This window comes from Leptodactylus fuscus, chromosome 7 (assembly GCF_031893055.1).
Source record: "Leptodactylus fuscus isolate aLepFus1 chromosome 7, aLepFus1.hap2, whole genome shotgun sequence".
NCBI classification, from domain to species: domain Eukaryota; kingdom Metazoa; phylum Chordata; class Amphibia; order Anura; family Leptodactylidae; genus Leptodactylus; species Leptodactylus fuscus.
Window position 1 is genome coordinate 31,021,590 of NC_134271.1, and position 19,863 is coordinate 31,041,452.

At 42.9% G+C, this 19,863-nt stretch overlaps 3 non-coding genes across 3 annotated transcripts; 2 read left to right on the top strand and 1 right to left on the bottom strand.

Annotated features, from left to right (window-relative positions):
- The first annotated feature begins 1,244 nt into the window (after positions 1–1,244).
- TRNAV-UAC (transfer RNA valine (anticodon UAC)) lies at positions 1,245–1,317 on the top strand. Its single transcript has one exon. It is a non-coding gene; the product is annotated as a tRNA-Val (tRNA).
- A 363-nt stretch (positions 1,318–1,680) lies between these two features.
- On the top strand, positions 1,681–1,753 carry TRNAV-UAC (transfer RNA valine (anticodon UAC)). The gene has a single exon. It is a non-coding gene; the product is annotated as a tRNA-Val (tRNA).
- Positions 1,754–2,434: 681 nt separating this feature from the next.
- On the bottom strand, positions 2,435–2,507 carry TRNAV-UAC (transfer RNA valine (anticodon UAC)). Its single transcript has one exon. It is a non-coding gene; the product is annotated as a tRNA-Val (tRNA).
- Between the last annotated feature and the right edge of the window lie 17,356 nt (positions 2,508–19,863).

The window sequence follows — 19,863 nt, forward strand, 5'->3', positions numbered from 1 at the left end:
GGAGACTTCAATTACAGTGGATGAGATTGAGTAGGCCGGGCAGTCTCCATTGGCCGGGAAGATGTCTGGACTGGATGGTCTGTCTGCTGACTGGTAGCTGTGAGAAGAAATCTAGATATAAATCCTACTTAGTCTATACCCACTGGTGGATAGACCTTGATTTGAGTAGCGCAGCTACAGCTCCCTGGTGCTCTTGTGGATTCATATGAAGGTTTGGTGAACCTACTCTATAGATATAAATCTGAGTACAGAGAATTGTTACCGATAAGAACTGTGGCCTGAGTGTGGTGTATCGACTCTACTTCTCGATCAATCCCTAGGACCTCTCTTAGGGTGGCCAAAGTCATCCCTAAGATGACAGGTTAGGATTGGAGGGAAGTTGAACTGACTTTTTTTGACACTGTGGTGAGTGCTAGAGATTTCCTAATTCAGTCCCACTTCCTCCACCTCATCTCCTATACACTGGATGGATGCCTCTCCCTTTTTGGATTGCTTCCTTCAAGTTGAATTGGATACTTTTATATATTGCGTATGGTCTTGTCCTAAGGTGTCTCCCTTTGGGTTGGCAGTTCTGTCCTTCCTGCATGATCACGTTGACTTCCCTAATATATCCATGTCCCAGGTTTGTCTATTAGGTATACTGAATGATATTGTAGATGGCCACTATGTATTTGGTGGATGATCTAACTGGTTAAGACACATGAGGCCATACAAGGGAGCACATACCACAGAGGCAGGACATCATTGGCACCCTTGAACAGAACAGTGGTTTAATAATGGCTGACCATTAACTTGCAGAAAATCAGCAATGTTAGTTAACTAACCATCGCTCGATATGATTCTAGATACTCTACCTTCTCACAGACCTTAGTGGGTTTCTTAGACCAGCTTCCTCTGAGATATGAGATATGAGAAATGTTTTTTTTTGCTTTACCCCCTCTAGTAGGATAGTTGTCATTGAGTGGAAATCTCTAGACATAACCTCTCTTGAACACTGGCCCCAATTTACCAATAAATATGTTCCAGCTGCTATACCTGAGTAGGAGATGTCCTCACAACTTTGATAATATGATTACGTTGGTTGGAGATATCTGAGGCCGCTATTTGATTGGAAGGATCTGAGTTGGAGGTGGGTAAGGGAGCGGGCTGTGTGAATGGCGTGTGATTGTGTGGACATTATTAGTTGTTTTTTCTTTTCTTTAACACTGTAGTGAATGGTCCTTGTCCACTAGCACGCGATCAGTGGTTCCATAGTGTAGCGGTTATCACGTCTGCTTTACACGCAGAAGGTCCTGGGTTCGAGCCCCAGTGGAACCAAATTTTAATGTGATATTGCGTATAGTGTAGGTTAGCCTTTACTGTGTATTGCAATGTTATGTTATATATGGTGAATGCTTATAATTATTGTGTGCTGGTTCTCAGCCTGTGTTGCATTGCAGTACATTGTATGCAGTGCATTGATCACAAGCAATGTCATTTTAGAAACAGGATTATTGTGACATAATATATAGAGGAAATGAACAAAAATCAAAACAAAAGGGGCAATACAATAATGTACAGCTTTAATTTTTTTTATTGAAAATCTCATTTAGTAACAATTAGTCGTCAACAAGCATACTAATGATTGTTAATAAATTAGATTTTCAATGAAAAAAATCTGTACTACTGGACACTGCTAGTGGTTCCATAGTGTAGCGGTTATCACGTCTGCTTTACACGCAGAAGGTCCTGGGTTCGAGCCCCAGTGGAACCAAATTTTTTAGTGTGTTACAGTCGCATGTGATATTGCATATAGTGTAGGTTAGCCCTTACTGTGTACTGTATGTCAATGTTATGCTATATATGGTGAATGCTTATATTTATTGTGTACGGTTTCTCAGCCTGCGTTGCATTGCAGTACATTGTATGCAGTACATTGATCACAAACAATGTCAATTTAGAAACAGCATAATCGTGGCATAATATATATAGACCAAATGAACAAAAATCAAAACAAAAGGGAGAATACAATAACGTACAGATTTTGAAAATTGAAAATCTAATTTATTAACAATCATTAGTATGCTTGTTGATGACTAATTGTTACCTAATGAGATTTTCAATAAAAAAAAAAAGAAAGCTGTACATTATTGTATTCTTTTTTATTATTATTATTATTATTATTATTATTATTATTATTATTCATTATTGTATCCCTTTTGTTTTGATGTTTGGTCATTTGCTCTATATATTATGTCACAATTATCCTGTTTCTAAATTGACATTGTTTGTGATCAATGTACTGCATACAATGTACTTCAATGCAACGCAGGCTGAGAAACAGCACACAATAAATATAAGCATTCACCATATATAGCATAACATTGACATACACAGTAAGGGCTAACCTACACTATACGCAATATCACATGCAACTGTAACACACTAAAAAGTTTGGTTCCACTGGGGCTCGAACCCAGGACCTTCTGCGTGTAAAGCAGACGTGATAACCGCTACACTATGGAACCACTGATAGAGTCCTGTAGTACAGATTTTTTTCATTGAAAATCTACGGTAATTTATTAACAATCAGTAGTATGCTTGTTGACGACTAATTGTTACTAAATGAGATTTTCAATTAAAAAAAAAATAAAAAATCTGTACATTATTGTATTCTCCCTTTTGTTTTGAATTTTGTTCATTTTCTCTATATATTATGTCACGCTTATCCTGTTTCTAAATTTTGATCTGATATTATCTTTGTTAAAAAGCATAAATAAAAACTTAAAAAAGAAAATATGTTTCACTCTTAAAATTCATATGTCTATCTTGAAAACAGACCATGGGCTACGATAATCAGATTTCTCATGTCTATAGAAGTCTATGGAGAGGTGGGAAAGGAGTGAGAAGAAAGTGCAGGAGCTAAAAGAAGAAAGATGAAGCTAAATAGAAGCTTTCTATCATAACCAAAGTGTTTTATTGACTTCAGTAGAGGACAGTAAAGGTCTCTGTGTATATCCGGCATAGTCCTAGAGCTGTTTCTGAGTGAGAGAGACATTATAGAGCAGATGGGCTTTATATTTAAGTATCTTTGGTAATATAAGGAGTATTGGAGTTTTAATAAAAGGGGATATAATTTATACAGAAAGTCAGTGGGGACAGTATGAATAAAAGAGGGCATTGGGCCAGTATTAAAGGGGTTTTCCAGAAAATAACTAGTATCATTTAATATTCCCTAGATAACCCCCTTGAAGGGGTAGTCCAGGAATCGGACACATCGCAGAGGAGGCAGTGAATGGGATGGAGAAACATTTAAAAACCCCAAACAATTATACTCACTTGTCCCTAGCGCTTCGCCACCATAAGTCCCAGACCGCGTGTGATGTCACTCATATACGTCACTGGGTCCTTTCCTCCCACTGCTGAGGCTACAGCAGTCACGTGCAGCCCTGACTTACAACAGGAAAGGCTCAAAAGAACAGTGGCAGCCGACATCAGAGGAGCACAGGGGACAGGTGAGTATAATATATATATATATACATTTATTTATTTATTTATTTAATTATGTAATGTTTCACCTACCCCAGCCTGATTTGTAGTTTGTCCAATTCCTGGACAACCTCTTTAAAAAGTGAAAAAGTGGTCATGGCGTTCTGGATGGGAGAGATGGGAAAAGTAAACCATTGCAGTCAGAGACATTACCTGTAAGTCACTACATTGTTCTTGTACCTAAATGGTCTTCACAGACATGTGTAGAACCGTCATCCCCCATTATACCGTCACCGTATAGTGATAATATCGGCATCTGAGTTAGGGGTCCACTTAGGCGTGCTGAACCCCTAGCTACGCCTCCGGTATGCATAGTAAGACATTTGTTATTCCATTAAAGAAAAGCATCACCAGGAACATGTACAAACCTGGGAATAACCTGGGAATACAGTGAGTCACCGACAGAAAACGATATCTCACCTTTAATAATACATGAGATCAAAGCAGTTATCTCTCACCTACGGCCAGAATAAACACTGGGGCACCCACAATGTATTCTAATAAGCATTATCCACCAGCAGCATATCCAGCGCATAGCGTCATAACAGTCTGCAACTTCTCTGGCTGATTGTCTTTTTTTTTTTCCATTACCTTCTATGTCAAAGACAGAAATTAAAGAAAAAACAGTGTGCACAGCAATACAAAACATGTTACCAATTTATAAATATAGCAAAATACAATGGAAATTACCTACATTCTATGCACACTGAAAAAGAGGTATTCCCATTTCAAGGATACTATCTAAGCTGCTAGCTAATGTAAATTTAAGAGTGTATCTAAATATATTGCTTTAGAAAAGCTGGTTTGTTTACCTGCCATATGTGATTGTTCCTCCCCATTGTTTGCACAAGGTTGCCTTTGTCCTTGGCCTGGTCTCTAGTCTTATTTATCATCACAGGACAGGTGAGATGACTGATTGCTCTTTGGAAGGATTAATTCTTCGGATGCCGTTTGCTGTTGGAACTGTTTTCTCCTGATCTTAGGTCCTGGGCAATTAGGTCAGATGATTGCATTTTGCTGATAAGGGCAAGTTAATGGGCTTGCTCATTGCCAGTTATCTCTGTATGTAAAGAGAGATAACATTGTTGAGAGTAGTGCAATCCCACTGTCAGAATGTGTTTTTTTTCTGAACCTATGTAATGTAATATACATTTACTGTGCATGTTATTTTATCTGCATTTATATTAGTCTTCTAGTAATCATCATAAATAATCTCTCATGGTAAAGGCAATGTCTATATCTACTGAGGTACTTCATAGTGTCTTGTCCATCAAACACCAAGTCCACCCACCAACATGTTGAAGAATACAGGAAGTGAGAAGAAGTGAAAGCAGTCAAACGGGTAACACATGGAGATGGGAAAACCCCTTTAGGTAAAGATTATCATTATAATAATTCTAAATGTATAGTTTATTTTACATATAAAACAAAAAAATACAACAACACAAATAATTGGGCCTATAAATCATGAGATGATTGAGTAAAAATCTACTTAAATGGATTGTCTAAGACTAGATATTGATAGCCTATCCTTCAGATAGGTAATTGGCATCAAAGTGGTGGGGGATGTAAAGGTGATTTACTGCTTATTCAATCAATTACCTCTGTTCAACTAGTTCTTCAGCATCGCAAGTTGCAGCACCGCCTAGAGGTGATAGTGGAGGCTGGCCTGGACAGAAGTATGAATGGGTGAGTAAATTATCGGTTCCTACCTATTAGAATAATACAAAAATTAGACGACAATTTAAAAAAGAATGCCGTTCCCACATTTATGGTATGAGGCGCCGCCTGAGGCCTCCCCTAAGATTGCGTCATGGAAGAGTATAGTGATTATGGTATAGTCACTATACCAACTACATTCACATCTATAGCATTAAATCCTCACTGCATAAACACCTGCACACCCTTGGTATTAACTGTGCCAAGATCTACCTGCAAAACCTCAGTATTTGTTCTGCCTAAGTCCACCCACACAGCTTCTGTACATGCGTTGCCTGGAACTAGATAAACATTCTCAGTACCTGGAAAGCCTGGGTCCACCTGCACAGCCTCAGTACCTGCACTGACTATATCCACTCCCATAAGATCAGTACCTGCACTGTCTATATCCATTTCCATAGTCTCATAACCTCAGTACGTGCACTGTCTATATCTACTTCCATAGGATCAGTACCTGCACTGACTATATCCACTCCCATAAGATCAGTACCTGCACTGTCTATATCCATTTCCATAGTCTCATAACCTCAGTACGTGCACTGTCTATATCTACTTCCATAGGATCAGTATGTGCACTGTCTATATCTACTTCCATAGGATCAGTACGTGCACTGTCTATATCTACTTTCATAGGATCAGTACGTGCACTGTCTATATCTACTTCCATAGGATCAGTACGTGCACTGTCTATATCTACTTCCATAGGATCAGTACATGCACTGTCTATATCTACTTCCATAGGATCAGTACATGCACTGTCTATATCTACTTCCATAGGATCAGTACGTGCACTGTCTATATCTACTTCCATAGGATCAGTACGTGCACTGTCTATATCTACTTCCATAGGATCAGTACGTGCACTGTCTATATCCACTTCCACAGCCTCAGTACCTGAACTTCCTTAGGCCTGGTTCACATCTCTGTTTGGTATTCCGTTCGGGGAGTCCATTTGGGGACCCCAATCTGAGGGGGTCCGACATCCGGAACCTAGATCACCAGTACTGGTGTATTGTTTACATATCGAGAGCCGCGCTGTTCACTCGCCATACAAACTGTAGCAGAGAGTGAGTATTGCAGCATTGTTCCACTGAAATCTATGGAGCAGCACTGCAGTACTCGCACTCAATTTGTACAACAAGTGCATAGCAAACTGTAAACAATACAGACAGCCACGCTATCTCTGTAATGGTAATCAGCGGGGATCCTGGGTGTCGGACCCCTGCAGATCTAATATTGATCACCTATCCTAAGTTTAGGCCATCAAGGTCGGATAACTCCTTTAGCCTATGGCCCCAGGCGACATAAACGCCATGATTTGCCCACAGCGTTTTACAGTCAGGGTGAAGTGGATGGGATTCTAGGGAATCCCATGCCCACTTTGCGGTAAAAACTGCAGTTTGGACATGCCGCTATTTCCAAAACCAGCGCGGTTTTGTAAATCGCAGCATGTCAATTATACCTATGGAAGCGCCAGTGGTTTCTCCATAGGTATAACTGAAACAGAAAGCCCGCACAGGAAACCTCTGTGAACTTTCTGTCTAACGCGCTGTGGGAAGAACCGCAATGCATTGTCGCCACTGGTTTTCTCGCAGCACTTTTTTGCTGCGGGACGTTTTGTGGGGTCTTAGCCTTAATCTACTTGTACAACACTAGTGCTTGCACTGCCTGGGTGCATCTGTATGAAAACAATACCTCCAGTATCCATCTGTACAAGTGGATAATCAATGGAGCCCTTCATTTCCCATTACATACTGGATAACTGACATACAGTGCATCTAGTGATCGGAATATAAGAACATTCTGGATCTACAATAAAACAACATGAATTAGACTCAACATAAATTTCACAATCCAAAGTTATAAATGCTTTTCCACATATTACTCAGTGTGATTTCAGTGCTCTCATGCATTATTTATGTGATTTGTATACCTTACTATGTACTGTGTCACTATATACATTTACATAAGAGATCTGCAATCTATCACTTTCCAGCTGTTGTGAAATTGCAGGTTCTAATATGCCATGAAATGTAATAGACAGTCACTAAAAATTGTCTCCTTCCCAGAGAGTGTCAGAGGCACTTCCTTGCCTTTTGGACTCCCAATCGTTTGGACCTTTCATATTGACAAAATGAGTGATAAATTTGCCTATGATGTACAGAATCGACCGCCCAGCCATGACACTGACATGTCTACTGACAGTACTCGTCCATAGACGGAAAAGAACGCCCCCTCTAACAGTATAGCGCTACGGACAGTACTGTCAGGAGGGGCGTTCCCATCTCCACTGTCAGGAACGCCCTTCTGATGGTGAAGAGCTTTTTTATAATTGCACCGAAATCTCTTCCCCCAGGGAAGAGATATCATAGCATAGTCATAGTCCAATTTATGTATGGGATAGCCAAGATGATTGTCTATAAAATGAAGGGTCTCAGGATTGACGTTGTTGTGGATGGTGAGATATGGAGCCTGAAAGTTCAAACATTGTTACCCTTTTGCTCCTCAGTATTAGTTACAGTCCAATTGTTACCTTTGTACTGTACAAACTAATAGCTGAGGTCAGGAGGCTAAAAGATGGTGGACTTCCAACAAGTAGTGCATGTCTCAACTTTGTCAGAAAATTGGAATTAGCCCATTGACTACGATGTTTCAGTACTTGCGCTGTCCCTTCTAAAATGGGATCACACATAGACAAAAAGAAAATCCAACAAAAACAATAAGGTTATTCCTGTACCTGTTTCTCCTTAAAGGGGTTGTCTCATGAACGCAAACGTGAAAAATTAACGGACACGTAACGGTCATTTTCTTTCTGTTCATTATGCATGCACTGTACGTTGTTATAAGAACAATAGGAGTCAATGAGGACACGTCCTTTTTTAAATGACACATTGGGGCAGATTTATTAAAACTGATATATCGTACGTCAGTCATAATAAAGGCCTTGATTGGTGCAAGGACTGAAAGCTTTATTTAGGTTGCGGCCTCTTCATAAATCAGTTGGACTATTCTGCGCCTGAATGGAAATCTAGGAACTGAGATAGATTTCCATTATAACTCACACCAGCAAACTAGTGTAGGTTATAATGAATCTCTTGGACAGAGGCGTACCCATCCTGGCCCATCATGCTCACACTCTCAAAATGTGTCGAGCGAAACTTGTGGTGCAAACTTGCTGCAATAAATGTTTAGCGCCAAAGTTTGCTGTAATAGCATCCCTCTATGGCAGAAAACTGTCGGACAGGGATTGTTGAATTCCACTGTGCCAGATTTAAAGAGGACCTTTCATCACCTCCACCAATTCTAGTTCTTAGCATCTGTTAATAGGCGATGCTCCAGTTAGAATTTTGTCTCTATCCCCCACCATTCCTGAGCAATAAGCGCAGTTAGTTTTGGTGCCTGATGTGCTATGTAAACTCTGTAGTGTCAGAAGGGCGGTGTCAGACAGGGCAGCCAGTGTCAGAGCTCAGAATCACACCCCTTGTCTGCTCCTGCCTGACAACGCCAGTTTTCTTCTGCAGGGGGATGATATTGAGACCTTACATTTGGCCCTTTCTTGTGTGAAATGTGCACCACAAGCCCCTATCGGTGTCTTGCTCACCACACTGTGTGAATGCGGAGCAGGCTGTGGGAGGGTAATGGTTCCCCCACATATGTAACACTATCGCCTATATGGACTGTTACCTATGGGAGACAAGTTTACTGTAATAGATCCATAATAGCACCTTCCACAGGTAATAGCCCCAAGGACCCACGTTGCGAAAAAAAATTTTGCAATGGTTTTTTTGAGCCAATAGGAGGGTTCACACCATCGCTTGGATTCCATTTGGGGATTCCGTCCCTGAAATTGCTTGAAAAATGCAGAGAGAAAAGTCATACCGGGCGAAACTTGACGGACCCCATTACAGTCTATGAGGTCGGTGGACTTCTGCAGGTAACCACTTGGTTTACGTTTTTTGAGTCCACAAGAACGGAAAACCAAGTGCAGGTGTGAACCTAGAGCAAGTCAGGAGTGGATTTAGCAGAACAGAGCTTCCTTTATATTTTCCAATCCTTTTCAAGCCGTTCCTGACTTGGCTCAAAAAAACGCAGCAAAAGCAGCACCAAAAGACACTGCAACATGGGGCCTTAGTCTTAGCCTCTGTCTGCAGAGCCGCATGTTTATCCACCATTAGGTGTGGGTTACTTTATTATGTACAAAAATTAGGGAAAGTCTCCATATCTCACCTCTGACAACAAAACCACCCATAGACAGACCTATTGGTATCCCATAAGACAACACATAGAACTTTCACCTGTGGATTGTCAGACACATTCCTGTCCCTTTAAGCTACATGGCCCTGTATGTGAGATACACCGAAGTGTGCAGGGTGGATTTCAAAACATATTGGGTCGAGCTGTTATAATTACAGGGTGGTGACAATTAATAGAGTAACTGGTTTCATTTGACGGCTCCTGTATGAACATGAAACTGGGAACAGTTATTAGCTCCTGTTATTGTTTGCGGATAACTAGTATCAGTTACCTGTGCCCCACCCTTTCTGAGTACTAGTTACTTGAGCAGGTTACTGGCTCTTAGCTCTGTTTGCTTGACATTTATGATCTTTTATAAAATATCTGAACCTGTGTCTTTTCAGGACATGCCGACCAAGCTTCTTGGGAGCATGGACCGTGGGCTTTAAAATCTACCTCCCTTTTGTTGTATCAGGGGCAGTGGGTTGAGGATCCATTGGTTTGACTTTGGGCTATCTGTCTAAGGGCCGGTTCACACGTGCAGATGTGTTCCGTCCGTAAGGGTCCGCATGAGGACCCTCCCGGCCGGAATACAAGCGCAACTGCAAGCGCTTTGCAGTTCAAGTGCACGGGCCCCATAGACTATAATGGGGTCCGTGGGCTTGCCGCGCACTGCCCGCACGAACCAAATTAAATCCACTATGTTTTCACTTTTATATTAGAGAAATAGTACAAAAAAAATAAAAAATTAAAACTTAGAAATCCCATTAGTTGGTTCAGTAGTGTAGTTAGTATCATGAAGGATATTGACCTCCAATCTAATTGTTATTGTAATTTGTCACCTAGACACTATATAGTTGCAATAAATAGTAAGTGAACCCCCTGGAATTACTGAGATGTTTGCAATGATTACTAATAAAATGTGGTCTAATTGTTACGTAAGTCATAATTATAGATAGAAATAATAAAAAATAAACATGTCCTCAATGACCCTGGGCACAGAAGAATGAGTAAGTGATGAAAAATGTCACCAGGGCTTTGATTAAACGGCACGGAGGGCACATGGATGACACATGGATGACATCCATATGCCCCCCGGCCCAATTCACTGTGGTCAGTAAGAAGAGGCCTCAAAATGTACAAGGATAGGGGGCAACACGGTGGCTCAGTGGTTAGCACTGCAGCCTTGCAGCGCTGGAGTCCTGGGTTTGAATCCCGCCAGGAACAACATCTGCAAGGAGTTTGTATGTTCTCCCTGTGATTGTGTGGATTTCCTCCCATTCTACAAAGACATACTGATAGGAATTAAAAAAAAAAAAAATGTACAAGGATAGGACCTGTTCTCAGCTTTGCACTGGGCCCACAACCACATACGGGACTGTGAAAATACACCATCGTACGTATGGGGCCATAGAAATGAATGGGTCAATGCTAGCTGTGAAAAACAGCCGTACACGCCGGCGTTACAGCAGGGCTGCCGGACACTTCCCATTCATTTCCATGGGAGCCGGCATGCGAGCGCTCCCCATAGAAATGAATGGACTGCTTTTTCCATTCATTTCTATGGGGAGCGCTCGCATGCCGACTCCCATAGAAATGAATGGGAAGTGTCCGGCAGCCCTGCTGTAACGCCGGCGTGTACGGCTGTGATACACGCTGGCGTTCCGTAGTGTGAATGCACCCTTAGGCTGTGAGAGGCCTCACCCATTCACCCATGTCATGCTGACAAATAGTCCTTAAAGGGTTTTACCAACTTTAGAATGTATCCTCTATTCATAGAGTAGGGGATAATCGGTCTAGACGCCCCCAACCCTCCCGATACCATGAATGGGGTTCCGCTTCCCCTGTCCTGATAGAGTGACAGGCCAAACATGACCTGCCACATGTAACTTTGTAGGACAAGCCTTGAAAATGTGAATAACCCAGTATGTAATGCATTCTGAAAAACTGACTTGGTAACCAAGTAGACGAAAAGGAGGGGCAAATACCTTTTCTGACATTAAACATGCCACAGATGGAGGAATGAAGACGATGGAATGAGTCAGTTACTTCAGGAGCTAAACACACCCCATTAAGCAGGATTTAGTGAGGCAGGACTGTCTTAAAGCTCTCAGGCCTCAATATCACATTAGCTGTAAAAGAACAAAGATGACTGGAAGTTAAAGATAAAAAGCCATTTAGGATCATAAATGGTGCTGTTTGTCATAAAAAATTGTGGCCGAAAATTTTTCAGCTATTACCACCATCAACCAGCTGTGTCAAAAATTACATCAAAAATTCTCCCCCAACTCTTGATGTTTTGACAAGGAAGGATCAGGCATGCTAAATGTGAACACATAGGCCTTTTCTTCTGAGGGGGGATAGGTTTTTACCAAAGGAGTCTAGCTGCAGCTTACTCGCCACTTCCAAGAATACATGTGCATGGGAAGGTCAGGAGGAATAGCTGCTGAACCATCAACCATTCATCTACCAGTAGTTGAAGGTTTAGGATAGGACTTAAGAATAGGACATGAATGTTGATCTGTTGTGTGGGGCAATGTGGGTGCAGCACTCATGTAAGATTTAATGTTTATCCAGATTCTAGGGCTAAAGCGGCATTGAGATAGTACGGTTTATTGGAAGACATTACTCTCCATCAGCAATGGGGCATATGACTACGTTCAGCACAAACCGAAACATGAACACGTAATATAGTGGCGTAACTAGGAATGGCAGGGCCCCGTGGAGGACTTTTGACATGCCCCCCCCCCCCCCCCCCTCCGAAAGATGCCAAAGACCTCGACCGACCCCCTCCTGCGCATTCCTGCACGTTCTATTATGCCCCATAGTGGCCCCTTCACACAGTATTATCCCCCATAGTGGCCCCTGCACACAGTATTATCCCCCATAGTGGCCCCTGCACACAGTATTATCCCCCATAGTGGCCCCTGCACACAGTATTATCCCCCATAGTGGCCCCTGCAAACAGTATTATGTCCCATAGTGGCCCCTGCACACAGTATTATGTCCCATAGTGGCCCCTGCACACAATATTATCTCCCATAGTGGCCCCTGCACACAGTATTATCCCCCATAGCGGCCCCTGCACACAGTATTATGTCCCACTGTGGACACTCATAAACAATTATTATACTCTGGGGTCTTTTCAGAATAAAAACATAAAAAACTACTGTTACTTACCTGTCCCCCGGCTCCTATGCTGTCGGCCTCCGCTGCCATCCTTCTTCAATGACATCGGATGTCACATGACCCGGGACGCAGGCCGGGTTCATGTGACGTCAGATAACTAGGAAGGAGGCCTGGCAGGATCGTGGAGAGGTAAGTAATAGTGTTTTTTATGTTTCTTACCTCTCCCGGTCCGCCAATCATTATACTCGGGGGTCTGAAAAGGTGATAACGTCTAAGTGTCAAGTTAGTTTAGTGCCTGGCCATGCTTGCAGGCATCCTTGCTCTGTCCAATGCACTGTTTTCCTTCCTGTAGGGTGTGCTGGCCCTTTAAGAATACGTAAATCTTGCAGTCTTCTTCCAGCCAAACACTTGCAACCTTGAGCCTAAAAAAGTTACCTCCAAAGGCTAGGATGTAACTTTTTGATTGGTGGGGTTCCAACCAGTAATCATGAGACATGGGGTGTTTCGCAAGGCAGTTTGGATGGGCCAGTAGGCTTGATAGCCGCTCCATCCATTTCAATAGAAATACCAGAAATAGCTGAAAAACAATGCTTGGCTATCTCTGGCGGTTGCCATTGAAATGAATGAAGCAGTAAATGAATTGTCCAATCTGCCACTCCATTCAAACTGAGGGGCAAAACCCCCTAGTTCTCATGAACAGTGGTGGTCCCAGAGGTAGGATCCCCATTAGCAGCAAGTTTACCCCTGTTGCTTGGATGGGGGTAATTTCTGATTATTAGACTATGCCTTTAAGACACCCTTTTCCACAGGAATGTGCCCTAGCTTACTAGAGTGTTACAAAGTTGTTTCTCTGTATTTTGTCTACCTGTTTTCTGGCCTTGGATCTCTTTATTGTATCTGACGCCACCTGCCCTGACCCATCTCTGGATACCAACTGTGAACTGACTGCCTGCCCTAATCCCCATGCTGAATATACTCTGCCTACCCTGACCTCAGCTTGTCGCTAGCCTGTCATTTCTGTGGCACGCACCAGTGTCTGTGACCCGTTTGGATCAGATGTTCCCATACTACTCTTAGAGGCAGAATCCTGGTGATTCCTTCCAATGAAGATCAGGGGACCCCATAGAAAACGCCTTCAGGAGTAGCCCCAAGCCAACTTCATCCAGTGACATGGTGTGTCCATATCCTCTGTTTTGCATGCTATATCTCTATGTACTATATGCTGTTTAGGACACTTAGGACAGAACGCGTGAGATTACCGTGCATTAAACCAAAAACATCATGAGTTAGCGTGCAGGTGACAACAGGTTTCTCCTATTCTCACGCAGATCAGACATGACATGAAGAAAGACGGCTGGGAAAGAAGGATGAGGCAGTGAGCCAGTTACTTCTATGCATATCTTATACAATGGGAGTGAGGGAGGAGGCAGTTACATATAGTACTAAAAACCTTAGAGATTTCAGGATAACAAGAAGGTGAGGTTGGTAAGGGGGGAGTGGTAGCCCAAGGAGGGAAGGGTGTGGTAAATTGCGGAGGATGGAGCCGGTAATACCAGGCTAGAGAAATAGGGAGGAAGGTGTGCATTAAAGGGAACACAATGGAAGAATAGAGAATTCAGACAGGGTCTAGCTGAATACTTTATGATTATTTACATGACATGACCGGTACCATTGACAGGTCAGAGTGCTGTTCTTTGCACTGGTCATATACATTCGGTAAGACACTTGCCCACCAAAGATTAGGTGGCCTTCAGTTACCAAATCCAGGTGGGGGAAAACAAATAGCAAGTGTTGTATGTGTCCAAATAAGGTATCCATTTATCCTAACATTATTATTATTATTATTAATAATAATCATAATAATAATTTCATTTATACAGCGCCAATATATTCCGTAGCACTTTACAAATCAGGGTACACACGAACAGACAATGTGAGACATTACAATGTGACATAATAAACATATCAAACAACAGGAGTGAGGGCCCTGCTCATAAGAGCTTACAATCTATGAGGAGATAGGGGAACACAAGAGGTCTGAGGGCTTGTTTGATACAATAGTCCAGCCATCTTTTAATAGGTTAAAAGTTTTGTAACTGTATGAGCCGTCACCAGTTGGTATCTGTGAATAAACAGATTCTAAGTGCAAGGAGTGCAGAGTAACTTCTAGGTGGAGAAGGAACGGAGTGACTACAACCAAGTGTACCAAGCGATGTTCCTACGAGGGGGCATCCGATGGTCCATTCTGAGTAGGTTCTATCCTGCTCCGTGTCATTGGAAGCCCCCAGAGAGGTGAGTATATCAACGGACCCTATGTGAGTGGCCCCTCTAGAGGGCCCCCCCTCACTGTTATGCTAAAGCAGCTTCCTGTAGTTACAATGCCAGTTCAATCCTAACAGTGGAGGACGGTGAGCAGCGCCCCCTGTCTGGCTGTTAATACTTGGTTACAGCCCAGAAGGACAGACAGTAGCGAGTGTGTATTGGTAAGAAGTCAGCCCTTTAGTTATCTTCCTGTTCTTTAATGGGTTATCCACCTGAAAATCACATGAACATGTATAACCACAAAACAGCCATTAACAGTGAACCAGCATTAAATTGACATTTTTTTCACGATCTAATAGAAATCAGTGGTGGCTGACTTGGTCACGTGGCTTTTGGCCACCTCACAGCTATGTCTGGCCTTGCCCTACAGAACCACAAAAAGTCTTTTTTTTTTTTTTTTTGTAATTTTTATAAAGAGAAATACAAACAGGTACAAAGAACTTCTTGTATCATATAAGTAAAAACAATAAGCAAATTTTGAAATGAGAGGCATGAAAAAAACAACAGAATAGGGAACAACACAAAGAGGGTCAGGAAGGGGAGCTTAAAGGGGTATTCCCAACTCACCTGTTCACCAACTTGCATGCTGTTTGCTCTGTTCACTTCCTGGTTTTCTCGGTAAATTGGTTGGCGGGGTTTTACTTTCTGTCTCCCAGACAAAGCCAGCTCTGCTAGCTCTCTTCATAGCAGTACATGTTTGCAGTCAGTAATGAGGGATGGTTCTAAATGATTTAGCACAGTATCACTTGGAAGATGCACAATATGAAGCTGATGTAGCAGAGTTGGATTTGTTAGGTGATGAGAATCCCAAACCTTCATGCTACAGGAACAAGGGTCAGCTTGCAATAAACTCAGTTTTAGGTCTGTCTGCTACATACAGAGGTAATGGACTCCCTGTCTCAGCCCTTACCAGCAAAATTCAATTAGCAGACTGATAACTGGAAGAGCCGGACATAAACAGCTCAGAAATACAAGCTGCTCCAAGAGCTCAGCTCCCCCTCCCCTCCTGAGAGCAGGGAGCTACGTCACTTGTCCTGCTGGGTGGAGAGATAAGATCATGCCCAGGTCCGTGGTTATGGAAACGCAGTGTAAACAATGAAGTGAATAATCTCAGACAATAGCCAAACAAAGCAGTTTTGCTGAAGGGATGTATTTAGGAAAAGTCTTAAATCCACATAAACTAGCAGTATAGATAGGATCCTTGAGATGGGACAACCCCTTTAAGGAAGGAAGACTGTCAAGAGACCCAGCAATATGCAATATACCCTGTAGGTAAAGTGCATCAGTTATTTCCTTCACCTCATCCGGGAGTCCAGTACTAGAGGGCAGTCCTAGAAGATGTGAAGGACCTTGCCCACTGAACGACAATGCCAACATTTAGAGGGTATTGTGAGGTTTAAGAAATGTTAGAGACCAGAGGTGTGATACCAATGCATCAGGAACTCATAGTGTGTTTCCTTAAAAGTCACATATGTAGAGGACTTAGATGCACGTGACCATATTATCTGCCACTGGTCAGGGGAGATCGGTTGCCCCAACAGCTTCCTCCCATCTGGTCATGTACTTATGGATAGGGGATGCCTGTCCCTCAGGAGAGAAAAGAAGCAGATAAACAGTGATCAAACCTCTCCTTGAGGTATCTACTCGCCACAATTTCTCACATGTGGATAGGAGGGAAACCTTTAAGGTACCAAATAAGGTGAAAGTAAAATGGGCAATCTGTCAATACTGGTGCCACTTGGTCCTAGGAAGGTTAAAGATTGAGGTTAACGAGTAACCATGTCTGCATCGGAACATGCCCACCCCAGACCAAGTGTTGACCATCACAGCAATCCTCTGGGAGAAGTGGGTTATACAGAAAGAGGAATTCTGGAAGGCAAAGGGAAACAGTTTATTGCAAGTAGTCCAGATCGCTTTAGTAAAGTGGATAGGACCCAAAAAAGGGGTTGGAGGGGAGGGGGGGGGAGCTGGCCTACAAGAGAGTGTTTGGGTGCATATGAGTAAACCATAGCTTTTCAATCTCAACCCACTTTATGTATGCCTGCAGTGTGATTCAAAATGGGTTACATCTTAGGTGGGTCGCCCAATAATAAGAGAAAATACGTGGGACCGCCAGTCACCTGTCTCCATTCCCTGCCAGCACCAATGATCTGGGAATTCTGTGGTGTCCGGCACTTCAGATAAAGTGGAATACCACAAAAAAGTTTCAGCCGGCATATTACTAATGCAGATGGTGCAAACAGCATTGCCAAATTATCTGCTGTCTGGACCAATCTTATACCATGTAAGCCCAAAGCTGAATGTTTTGTGAGGTGGGTGGAGATCAGAATAAGTTGGGTGTTGGAGTGTGGTAAGCAGGAGGGACGACCCAAGCTGAATTCTTGCACTAGGGCCATGAACCTTTTGCTACGCCCTTGGCTATATTCACATGGCAGAACTGATTTTCAGCTATGTGTTTAATGGATCTATGTGGGATGTATTTTTTTCAGTGATCCATTCACCTGTATGAGTGAATGGGGTCCGTAAATATGGACCTAGAAGGGTGAAAAAAACAGAGCTAGTCCAATTTTTCATGGATCATGGGTGCCAGAAGACCACATTAGGTTTCCTCTTCCTCACACTCAACCCGCATAGCCTAAACAACCTGCTATCACATCCCCCCGCCCAATGTGTGTCCATATACTAAGGGGGTGAAGACTAATGCCGCCAAGTACAGGAAGAAAAAGGGAGCTCCTGCGTCATCTTGTGCACCGAGTGGAGTGGACGGGGCCTGTGCAGAGAAAACATTGTGATATCAGGGTGCCACAGGCAGGCAAAAAAGTCTACGATAGTATCTATTCTACAGTATATTGTCTTTGGTTCTCTGTATCTGGTGGGGTGTTAGAGGGAGATCAAGATGGTGACCATGAAGTCCATTGAATTAAGAGTTATGGCTGGCAAGGGGAGAAGATTGTTCTTCTTACTTATAACTAAGAACACCGCTATCATTATACTCGGGGGTCTTTTCTGGAGGTCAAATGTTCGCCTTGGGGCCCAGCCATTCCTAGTTACGCCACTAAATATACCATTTTGGAGTATCAGTAAAATGGGCCTTTGTGGTGCGAGGGCCAGTAAAAAGATTTGTTATACTGTGTTGGGGCCAGTCTAAAGTTTGCTATGGGGCTCTGTCTTTCCAGGTTACACCCTGGTGTTACAGCGCTCCAAAGCAAATACTTCAATTAGCCAGAGTTTACACAAGCAATGGGCGACACTCTTGTTCCCACAGGCAACATTCACACACTCCGTTCTCCAGTTCTTTGTGACACACAATAGCCTGCCTCCTGCAATGATGGACCAAAATGACATATAGTAGGACTGGCAAAACCCGAAAAGGTGTAAGAACTCCCTATACACCAGACCTACCAACTTTCAAAATATAGAAACAGGGACTGAATGTGCATGCAAATTAAGCCCCAACTACTTTCACTCTGACTCCATCCATTTCTCTTTGTGCCCCCACATAGTATAATGCCCCTACAATCACCCTAACATGATGTGCCCCCACATTATAATATCCCCTCCAATTGCCCTTACAGTATAAATTCCCTCTGCTGGTGCACCTACAGTTTCTTGTCCCCCACCATCTGCCACTACACTATAATTTTTTCCTCTATCTGCCCCCACTGTATAATGTCAATTTAATGTCCCCCACCAGTTGCCCCAGTTGAATGCCCTACTGTAGCTGCCCCCACAATATTATGCCCTTCTCCTGGTAACAAAGCCTACAGCTCCCAGAGCAGACAAAGGAGCTGAATGGTGGAGTGGGGAGAAGATGGCTTTCTGCTTCACCATTGTATGCAACTCATCTGCATCAATGCTAGGAAAGTCCCACTAAAACATATACATAACTATGCAGAGGCACGGGATGATTAGGGACACAGTATGTGGCCATCAATGGTCACCTAAGGCTTCTAATTACAGAAGCTGGACTTCACTCCACAGAAAGGTTCTCATTTTGTCATTTTTTACATTCATGCACATTTAATTTTGGCTTTGTTTACAAAGATCTCATGCACATAGATGGTGTCCACACCCTTCCTTGGTCACCTGCTCTTAGGCTGGCCATACATTGTAGCCTTTTGTCTGCCAAAATGGCCTATTCTGGCTATTTTGACAAATATTGTTTATAAAAAAAAGAAAAAAAAAAAGAAAAAACTTACAAAAGACAAAAGACAGCAAATTTTAGTCTGCTAAAAACACATCAGACGTGTTTGGTATTGATCAGCCGAAAATCAAATGAAAGGCACGATCAGCCAAATTCAGATGATTATTATTCATATTGTGCTTTTTTTTCTTTCTAAGCTGGCCCCTTTAGTTTTTTTATGTTGATGGAGGGTTCTTTTGTCCTATTATCAGTCCATCAGCCGATGTTTATCTATCATGTATGGAAAGTCTTAGGCTGGTCTTACATGACCGTATTGAATGTACGCTCCGCAAGTTGCTGATCAGCAACACTAGTTGCTGATCGGCAACATAGACTCCGCAGATGTCCGTGTCCTGCCGCACTCTATGGGCGAGTCCGTGCCCACTGACTGAGTGACTGTCAGGAACGCCCTTCTGACTCACCCGGGGCACAGATCGGAAAAGCCGATAGTGTGCTGAATTCAGCGTACTGTCGGCTTTCCAGCAGTATATAGAACTGCCTGTGCCCGATCTGATGAAAGGTCCTCTTTAACCACTTCCGGACCGCCCATAGACTATATACGTCCGGGAAGTGGTTGCCTAGTTCTGCCAGGACGTACCGGTACGTCCACCAGAACACAGCAGCTGCACGGAGATCGTGTAGCTGCTTTCACTAGGAGCCGGCTGTAACTTCAGCCGGAGCTCCTAGAGAGAAGACAGGGCAGATTTATTACCTCCCCTGCCTTCTCGATCGCTGTGTATACAGCACTC